The sequence below is a fragment of the Myotis davidii genome, unplaced genomic scaffold, assembly GCF_000327345.1.
Source record: "Myotis davidii unplaced genomic scaffold, ASM32734v1 scaffold11, whole genome shotgun sequence".
Classification (NCBI taxonomy): domain Eukaryota; kingdom Metazoa; phylum Chordata; class Mammalia; order Chiroptera; family Vespertilionidae; genus Myotis; species Myotis davidii.
In genome coordinates this window covers 3419305-3429903 of record NW_006285791.1, presented here as the reverse complement: position 1 = coordinate 3429903, position 10599 = coordinate 3419305, and positions in this window count along the sequence as shown.

Sequence of the window (10599 nt, the reverse complement as noted above, 5' to 3'; positions counted from 1 at the left end):
TATTTAGATTTATACTTAAGCATTTTTTTTCTTTTCTTTATTTTTTGGTGCTGTTGTAAATGGTCAAGGAAAACAATTGGCTTTTATATATTGACCTTTTATCCTGTAACCTTGCTTTAATCACCATGAAATGTGTTAGCTATAGTTATTTTATAGGTAATCCTCATCCAGTTGAGAAAACTCCCCTCTATGCTTAGTTTGCTGAAATTTTTTATTATAAAATGCATTGTATTTTGTTAAATGCTTCTTTGAGGGTCAGTTGATATAATCATACAAGATAATTCTTGGTTACCCTGTGGATGTAGTGATTTACATTTGTATTTGAACGTTGATCTAATCTTGCATACTTGGAATAAATCCCACTTGATCATAATGTATAATTCTTCTCATATCTTGTTGGATTCATTTGGATAATCTTTTGTTGAGGATTTTTTGCAACAATGTTATGAGAGAAATTGATCTGTAGATTTCCTTTCTTGTAAAGTCTTTCTCTAGCTTTGATATTAGGATAATGCTGGCCTCATTAAATGAGTCTGCCTTCAAATAATACTATGTTATTTCACTTGTAGTTGACGCACCTTATAATAGAGAATCCAAAATTCTTCCATCCTCCTTACCATCACTTTTTATAGTTCAATTACCCATACAATTTAATCATCTAATATCTTTTTATCATTACTATAAACAAGCAGACACCTTTTAGATCAATTTAGAATGTGAAAAATAATTGAAGAAATAGGTTTTTTACAGTGAAAAAGGAACACAATTTCCTTCAATGTTTTCATTATAGTCTCCAACAGAAATCAAAGAACTGAAATGGGATTGAAAAATAATAGGAAAGTACTCATTCTTTTTATTTTTATGACCCAAAGTACTCTTTTGGAATGTATTTGAGTAAGGGAATATGAATTTATTCCAAAATATCAGAAAAAGGGACACATTATGGAATATTTTGTCCTATTCAAGAGATTAAAACATACGCTCAGTCTCACACATCCATTGAAAGTTGGCCCACAGGAAAACTGGGTGTGAATACATAGCACCTATCATATAGACTATAAATACTCCTTTAGCTTCTGAAAGCTCTTTCTCGGGTTTAGTCTTTTTGGTTTTACATGATTGCTTCCGTGCCATTAGCAGTGAGTCTATTCGAATAAAAATAAAAAGTAGCACTTAAAAATGCTCTTTGGCACTTCAAAAGGCCATATATTAGAGAGCTAATTGGTATAGCTTTTACAACTTTCGCATTGATTTTTTTCCATTGATTTCCCCCCCGCTTCTTTGAGCTGTCTTTTCATCCTGCTACTACTATGAATTCTGCTTCTCAGTTCTTGGGGAGTAGATTTGTGCAAGAGAAGATAGTGAAAGTGACAAGCTTCCCAAGAACTTTAGTTCTTCTGTTCCATCACATTTTAACTTCTTATAAGCAGAACTAGTTGAAAGTACACTGATCTGGCTATATTGGAAATCTTTCTTCTTTCTTCTTCGGAGATTTAGGAGTCCCCATGAAAATGAGACCCTCTGGCAGTTGGGCCTGGGAGCACTGAATTTCTGAATTGCAAAGAAGAGTCTCCCACCTTAAAAAATGTGTTTGAGGAATGACAAAATTGGCCTTTGAAAGCCAATTTCCTTCTATACATAGTCATGAGCTAAATAAAAAATATATTTTAAAATTTCAGAAATTGGTATTTTATTATATTGTATCGTCATCTTTAAAAAGCAATATATATATAGACTTCTAATTTGTTGTCCTGTTACAACTACTTTCAGTAAATTATAAACAATTATAATAACACTGGGGGCCCAGTGCTTGAATTCATGCACCTTGAAAGGATCTGTGGCCCACTAGGCTGTGGTAGGAACAGAGGCAGGTTTCAGCCCACCCTCCACAACTCCACCTGGCTCCTCCCACTGCAGCCCCCTGCCCCCTGTCTACCAGCAGCCCTGCTCCCACTGCCACTGCTCCCACACACTGACAGTGCCAGCCCCGCTGCTCACACCACTGATGGCATGGAGCAATTGGGCCTGGCACCAGAGGTGGGTGCAAGTGGTGTCTGTTGCCCCAATTGCCCCTCAGGAGCAGGGGGAGGTAGAGAAGCCCTCAGGGCCAATCAGGGCCGGAAGTCACTGATTGCACCCGCTGATAGTGTCCAGTGATCAAGACCAGTGCTGGGCACCAGCAGCAGGTGCGAGTGGTGGCTCTAGGGCCGGCTGCAGGTGTGAGTGCCAGGTGGGACCGTGACCTGCTGGAGCAAAGAATTTTCAGTAACCACCAGAGGCTAGCCGCAATGACAGTGACTGGTGCCCTGCCTTGGTCTGGTGCCCCTGCTCACCTGTTCCACCATCCCACAGTGGCCAACGCCTGCCATGTTCTGCACACGCCTCCTGGTGGTCAGTGCACATCATAGCGACCGATTGTTCGGTTCCACTGTTTGGTCTATTTGCATATTAGCCTTTTATTATATAGGACAAGGTGCCCAGTGCATGAATTTGTTCACCGTGAAAGGAGCTGTGGACCATGAGGCTGCAGTGGGCACAGGGGCGGGTCTTGGCCCATGCTTCCATCGTGGCCCCTGGTCCCCTCTCTGCCAGCAGCCCTGCTCCTGCTGCCACTGCTCTCACATGTTGATGGTGTCCAGCGATTGGGACCAGCACTGGGCACCGGCAGTGGGTGCAGGTGCCAGTGGTGGCTGCTGCCCCGATCACCCCTCAGGAGCAGGGGGTGGGGGAGTAGGGGTGGAGAAACCCCGAGGGGCTATCAGGGCCGATGGCCGCTGCTCACACCTGCTGATGGCGCTGAGCGGTCAGGGCCAGTGCTGAGTGCCAGCAGCGGGTGTGAGTGGCAGCTCTGGTGCTAACAGCAGGTGCAAGTGCCAGGTGGGATCCAGAATGCAGAAGCACAGAATTGTCAGTAACCACCAGAGGCTCGCCCTGATGACAGCAATTGGTACCCTGCCTTGGTCTGCCAGCCCCACTTACCTGCTCCACCATCTTGCCTCAGCCACCGCCTGCCATGTTCCACGCTCTGCTGCCTGCTGCTAATGCCTGCCATGTTCTGCGCACACCCCCTGGTGGTCAGCGCACATCACAGTGACCGGTTGTTCAGTTGTTTGGCCATTCCACCATTTGGTCTATTTGCATATTAGGGTTTTATGTATATAGATGGAATGTTAGTTTGAGGATGCACATTGCATTTTCTTGCAAACAACTTGAAAAATATATGTAAGAAATTCTTCTGAAACACATAATTGCTTCAGCCTTGCTATAAATTGGGTGTTCTCTCCTTAGTAGCGATTCCACAGCTTGTCCCACTGCCCTCTCCCATCCAAATGAACTAATCACCTTCCTTCTCTGTTACTCCCATTCTAGTCAGTATTTTTACATTAAACAAAACATTTCGTTTTTATATTTGGCCATGCTTGAAATAAGGTGGGACTAGCCTATATGGGAAAGGTAGATCCATTAAAGAGATATTTAAAAGTGAAAATCAACAGGTCTTGGCAACTGGTTATGGGGACAGAGGGAGAATGACTTGGCAAAGAGAGTTCCCAACTTTCTGCCTTAAACTGCAGTGTGGTCAGAGGTGCCACTCACTACAACTCAAAACACTTGAGGAAGATGCAGGGGTGGAGTGAATATCATGAGTTCAGTTTTGGACATGGTGATTCTAAGGCATCCAATAAAGATGCCAAGTAGACAGTTGGATTTAAAAGTGCAGAACCTAGAAGAGAGAGCTGAACTGGACACATCGTTTGCCAGTTAACATCATGGTTATTGCTTAATGCTCTAGTGTGGCTGAAGTCTCTTCTGAAGAGAACTTGGAATAAAAAAAGTGCTTAGTACTAATATTTGAGGCACTAATATCAACGTTTGGGTGCAGGGAGAATAAGCAGCTCTAAAGGACACTGAGAAAGGGCTACCATAACAGAGAGCTATTGTGCAAGTCAAGAAATGTGAGTGCTTTCATAACAACAGACAAACACAGGAGCTGAAAGGTAAATTGCACTGCCTTTGCCTTTTTTCATATAAAAAAGTAGTAGTTTCCTTCTCCAGTCTTCCTAATCCTCACCTCTGACACCCAGAGGTAAGTATGTTCAACATTTTTGGTTGTTTTATATAAATGCATATCCTGACACATCTTGGTTTACAAAATTCATATAGTATCTCATGAATTTTGTGTCTTTTATTTGAGTATTTATCTTCATTATGTAGTATTCCATACAATTCTGTGAGTTTCATCTTTCCAATATTTTAAACCTCTTATTGAAATCTTTTATATTACGGTTTTGGTCTGTTCCAAGAACTGTCTTTTTTCAGAAACCTTGTTTTTGCTGTTGTTTTAGAATTTTGTTTTGCTTCTTTTTTTGTGATAGAAGTTTTTCCAAAACTCTGATGTTTTTTGGCAGTCTATGTGTAAATAAGAACAAGACTCCTAAAAAGCAGATTGATATTTCTATGGGGATATAGTTGGGCCACTTGTAGTTGGGCCACTTTCACTTAAGGTGATTGGAGGTGTACTGCCAGTCCAAGGAAGTCTTTCCTTTGGGGTGTAAGGAGAATATTTCCTCTCTGTGGCATGTTTGTAAGGATGTGTGATATCTCCCTAGATTTCAGCAAGTTCAGGGTATAGAGGGGCTTGACTAGCTAATTTGTGGACTTTCTCTGAATCTTCCTGTTTCCATTATTGGAGCTTATCACTGTCCTCCACTGTGCCTGGAGCCTCAATCCTGAACGTTGCTGATTCTCTGTCTTCTGCACTCAGTCAGTTACCTCTCCTCTCTCTGACTTCTACCTGTACAGCATGCTCCCATGTGTCCTCCACTATTGCTTCCAGTCCCATTTTCTTTGTTGAGGAAGGTCTTTTGTTTTGATAGAGAGAAGAGAGAAATGCACACATTCACACCTTGTGTGCCTGTTCCACTATAAAAATCAGTGGTTTGTTTGCAATGCCTAGCATATCATGTGGTTCATAAAAAGTAACAAATGCATGGCCTGAAATGTACAGAACTCATGGTAGTCTTGATCAAATTAATCGATATTTTATGGAAAAATATTATCCCCTATGGCTATGAATATTATAACTGTGCCCTCTTCCTCTTTTCATTGTTCAATAATTTTCTGGCCTTTTGAAATTGTGGCAAAAAAGAATAACTTTTTATTAAGTGATATGAGACCACACCTATCTTGTAGGAAATTCTCTGCTTCCCTGCATGGTTTCTTCTATTGCAGATAGCACAGAGAGAAGAAAATAGTTTTATCCTGTGTTTGTATTTCATTTGCATCAGTTTTACTTTATATTACATGCCCCAATGGATTTTTAAGGGAAGGAAATCTAAAATATATCCCAAATAGAATTATCAATATGGGCAAAAATATTTGCCAGTTTTATATAGGATTTAAAACCTATTTTACATGTAAGATAAAAATCAAATCCTAAGAGATGGCAGATAGATCTATCTAATTAGTAGCTGAATGATTCCATCTTCCAATTTCTGGTTCAGTATTTTTCCACAGTATCATGTTACATCTAAAATCCATCCGAAAATCTTTTAGCTATCTTGTCTCGTAGTTTTATAAAAATGTTTCCTACACAGCTCTGCCCTTCTCACAACATTATGATTCATGAATTTGGCTTTGTATAAAATCCTTCTCATCACGCCCTCACATCATCTAAGATCAGTTGCTCCTTCGGAGAAACTACAGATTTCAGTTAAATGCTGTTCAGATAGCATTATGAGGACCATTTAAAAATTTCACGGCCCCACTTTTCTTTTTGATTCCAGGTAATCACATTGAGATATAACTTTACCCTCTCAATCCTCAATCTTTCTTTATTCTTAGGTGAGATGATTTGCCACTGGCTGGTAGACGCTACAAGCATAAGTTTATATGTTCACTTTCCCATATCTTCCAAAGAAATGTTTAACACTTTATTGGGAGGGTAAAATATTTCCTCTACTAAATAAGGAAATATTGTGGCCAATCCAAGGTTAACAAGTATCTCCTACTTATTATATTGTTATGTCTGCTCTAGTTTATGCTTTCAGAATAGACTGCCAAAGTTAATAGATATGAAGCTTGAGTCTTTAAAAATAGGATTCAGCAAGCTTTCTAACAGAAGCTGTTATATTGATACTGTAATTTCACTAATCAGCTTGCAACATTTCTCAAAGTGAAGGAAAACAAGACATCCATGCAAATAAATTTACTATCTAATCTCCCAGGAAATCAAGTAATCTCTGTTCTTCCATTTGCACTGCTTAATAAATAGGTGAGCAGTATGGCTTATTTCATAAAGTTAAAACGGTTATGGTTATTTTTCTCTCAAAGTATTTGGGTATTCTTATATCTAATACTAAATATGACAATTATGTTATCTAATGTTAACTAGAAAAATTTTAATTCAAAAGGGAAGCAATAATATTGCAATATTACTTCAGGGTTGTTAATTAAAATGTGACCATATGGGTAGGGATTGCTATATATAAAAATTCATTTTTGGCTATATCTCAAAAAAGTATACTAATAAACTGTATTATGTATTAAATAATACTACAAAGAGTATAATTCATCTACACCAGCTTAAGGCAGCAATTTTCAACCAGTGTCTGCAAGAATTTTTAACAAATTTAATACCTGCACTAGCCAGTTTGGCTCTGTGGATAGAGTGTCAGCCTGCAGGCTGAAGAGTCCTATGTTCAATTCTGGTCAAGGGCACATGCCCAGGTTGTGGGCTCGATCCCCAGCGGGGGGCATGCAGGAGGCAGCCCATCAATGATTCTCTCATCATTGATGTTTTTATCTCTCTCTCTCTCCCTTCCTCTCTGAAATCAATAAAAATATATTTAAAAAATGCAATACCTGACTATTTAGTCAGGGTCACTAATCTCTCTTGCCCTTAGATTATAAAATTTAAAAAAAAATGACAACAGCCAACACAAAAACTGTCTAGTGTGAATGAATCAACATTCCTATTTTTGTGTGTCAGATTGACAAAAAGTATAATATATAATTTGGTGTGTCACAGAATTATATTAATTAGTTTGTGTATGCCATGAGATGAAAATGGTTAAAAAATCAATGTTTTAAGGCTTTCTTTTGATTATTACAATTAACCGTATAAGGTTTGTACAATACAGAAAAACATGCAGACATAAATAGAAATCACCTGTAATCCTACCATGCCACCATATGAACTTTTAATAGTTTGGTGTTTTTCAAATTTCTCCCCCTTTATGAAAGATATAGATTATATATAAACTAGAGGTCTAGTACATGAAAATCGTGGGTTCCCTCAGCCCAGCCTGCACCCACTCCAATCAGGGACCCCTCAGGGGATGTTCAACCGCCTAAACCAGGTATTAGATTCTGGGACTGCTGGCTTCTAACCACTCACCTGCCTGCCTGCCTGATTGCCCCTCACCCCTCTGCCTGTCTACCTGATCACCCCAACCTCTCTGCCTGCCTGCCTGATTGTCCCTAAATGCCTCTGCATGCCTGCCTGATCACCCTTAACTGCCTCTGCCTGACTGATCACACCTAACTGCCCTCGCATGCCAGTCTGATCTCGCCCCCAGCTGCCGTCCTCTGCCAGCCAATTTGGTTCTGATTGGTTAGTTTCTATGCCAGTCAGCATCAAAAGCTCCACTTCCTAGGCAGCCATTGGCTCCTCACAGTTGACCCAGATTTGGTTCTGATTGGTCAGTTTCTATGCCAGTCAGCATCTCTGGGCCTGTCAATGGGGCCTGATCAGAAAGGCAGGGCTGATCAGCAGCCCCAGTGGAGGCCTGGAGAGAAATGGAGGCATGGCTGTTGGCCAGGCTGGGAGAGAAAGAGAGGCAAGTTCTGATCAATGGCTGCCACAGAGGCTATGGATGAGACCCTGCCTCTTTCTCTGCAGGCTTCTCTCCAGGCCTGTTCCTCAGCAGTCAGTACTGGGTCAGGGTGCCTGCAGGGGCAGCAGCCTGGTGGAGCCTTCAGTAGTTAGGACTCTGGCTCTTTATTATATAGACTAGAGGCCCGATGCACGAAGATTCATGCAAGAATGGGCCTTCTTTCCACTGACTGCTGGCACCACTTTCACTCCGGCCCGGAGCCACCTTTCTGCCTTTCCACACTTCCCAGAGGCCCAGAGCACCTGGGGGAGTGGGGAACACCTGTGTCATTGCCATGGCAATGATACAAGCATCACACCCCACCCCTCGCCCCAGCCCCTCAGTGCTTATGTATGCAAGTTAACCCGCCATCTTTCCTGATTGGCTGGTGGGCGTCACGAAGGTATGGTCAATTTGCATCTTTCTCTTTTATTAGTGTAGATATGAATACTTGATGCTGTGTATTAGAAATGCTATTTTTTACGTATTAATTTGTACTCAGCTACTCTTATTTAATAAAGAGTATATTTTCCTAAAATATTGAATATTTAATTACAAAATGCTTTTCAGTATTTCATTGCTTAAATATGCCACAATTTATTTCACCAAATTTTGTGGAATACTTTAGAAGTACTGTTTTACTTCTAAACAAACATGTTCATTACAAATAATTTTAATCTATTCATAAAATGATTCCCTGAAGGATCTCAAAATAGGAAAGCTTTACAGTGGTGTTTTTATATTTGAAGATTTTCAAATTAACTGTCACAAATAATTAAAATGAATCAAGTAATTTTATTTTAAATATTTGCTTTAATAAGCCATCAAGTCAGTTTGGATATGGCTTGGAAAATTGTTGATGTTGTAGTGCTTTTAAGTCAGAAAATAACTTGACTGAAATTTTGCTTTACTGAAAATTACACCAAGGTGGATATCTGGAAAGCAACATTTTTTATTCTGCTGTCATGTGCTCATGTTCTTTGTGAATACTGGAAAGATAATTATTCTTTTATTCTGGCAGAAAACAAACATAAAGGGGAAAGAGACTGTTTCCTTGGATCTAGCGATAATTCTCGATCCATAGCTCAAGTTTTATAAGTAGATGTTTCCATTTTTTTGTGGAATCTTCAACAAGCACATTTTGGGGGCAGTGATTCAAATTATGTATTTCCTCAGAGAGTAGTTTCACTTCATATAACAGGGAGCCTGACAGAAACCGGGTCCTCTTTAGGGGAAAGCAGTGCTCGGGGAATGTTTGGAAGGGCAGGAAGTCTTTGGTTATGCTCTATGGAGTAGAAATCACTTTTTATTTAAAAAATAGAGTTTCTCAGGGAGCTAGGCTCTACTTTCTGCTAAATAAAGCAGCTTGAATTTCTTATGAGGATTCTATGGAGCATATTGCTCTTTTGTTGACACTGAGATTCATGGGACTACTTGCCATTAATACAAATGGGACCTAAACACATCAATCCCTACATGCGAAGACTGAAGTGCTCTTCTTCACTGGGACCCAGTGCATTATTGGTAATTACATTATGTGTCAATAATAATCTTTTTTATTTTGTTGAACACTGCTGCTTAGAAACAAGCATCTTATTGCACTGCAAGGGTCATAAAACTCATGAGAAACATGGAGATTTTCTTTCAGAGCTTTGTGGGGCTTAACCTAATGAGAAGAGATTTATTTAAATCTACTTTTTTGTTTTGTTTTGTTTTTGTTTTTGTTTTTTAAATCTACTTTTGTTAACATTACTTGTATCTACTGCTGGCAGATGCAAGACAGAATAAAATATGTAACATATCTATGTAAAATTAAATGTTTATAAGATTTATATTTTCTCCAGATATGATTCTCTTCTAATGTGTCTCTAAAACAAATGGAAGATAATAAAAGGATATTTTAAAATACAGTATATTCAAATACTGCTTTCTAAAATTACAACAATCCAAGTATTTCCTGTTGTCTTATTTTTAAAATAATAATCTTACTAATTACTTGATAATAAATGATGACTATATTTTTTAAAATAAGTTATTTCCATAGACATATATGTATGAACATATATATCAATAATTTATCATACCCTCTTTTATGCATATAGCTTTCTTAGGAGTTATTTTAAGGGTAAGTGTATTTAGTTATGCCATATTACATTTAATCTATGATATCATCAGTCTTAAGACAAATCCCTATGTTTTGTACTATTAAGCAACACATTATTACTTGTTAAATTATTACAAAATACTATCTCATCACTTATCTGTTCATGTATTAACCATAAGATATGAAGAAGAATGTTTACAGATGCACTAATAGCACAGTCAAAACTAAAAAATTTAATAGTAAAGTAGGAGATATATGTTGTGGTATATTTATGCAAGGATGAGTGCATACAATAACCTAGTTTCATAAACATTACTTTTTTAATAAACATAAGTCTGTTCTCATAAAATTTTAGTGAAAGAAAACAGAAACTCATGAATGTATACCATGTGATTCCATTTCTATAAAGTTCAAAAATAGACAAAAGTAATCAATAGGGTTAATCAGAATAATGCTTACTCTTGGAAGGAGGCATGAATATATATTATATTCCCACATTCCCATAAAGTTTAAACACAGTGCAAACTATTTTATTGTGTTAGAAGTCAGAGTAACCATTGCTTTGAGGACAGAGAGAGGACAGGTTTTCTTTATGTAGGTGATACATGAATATATATATAT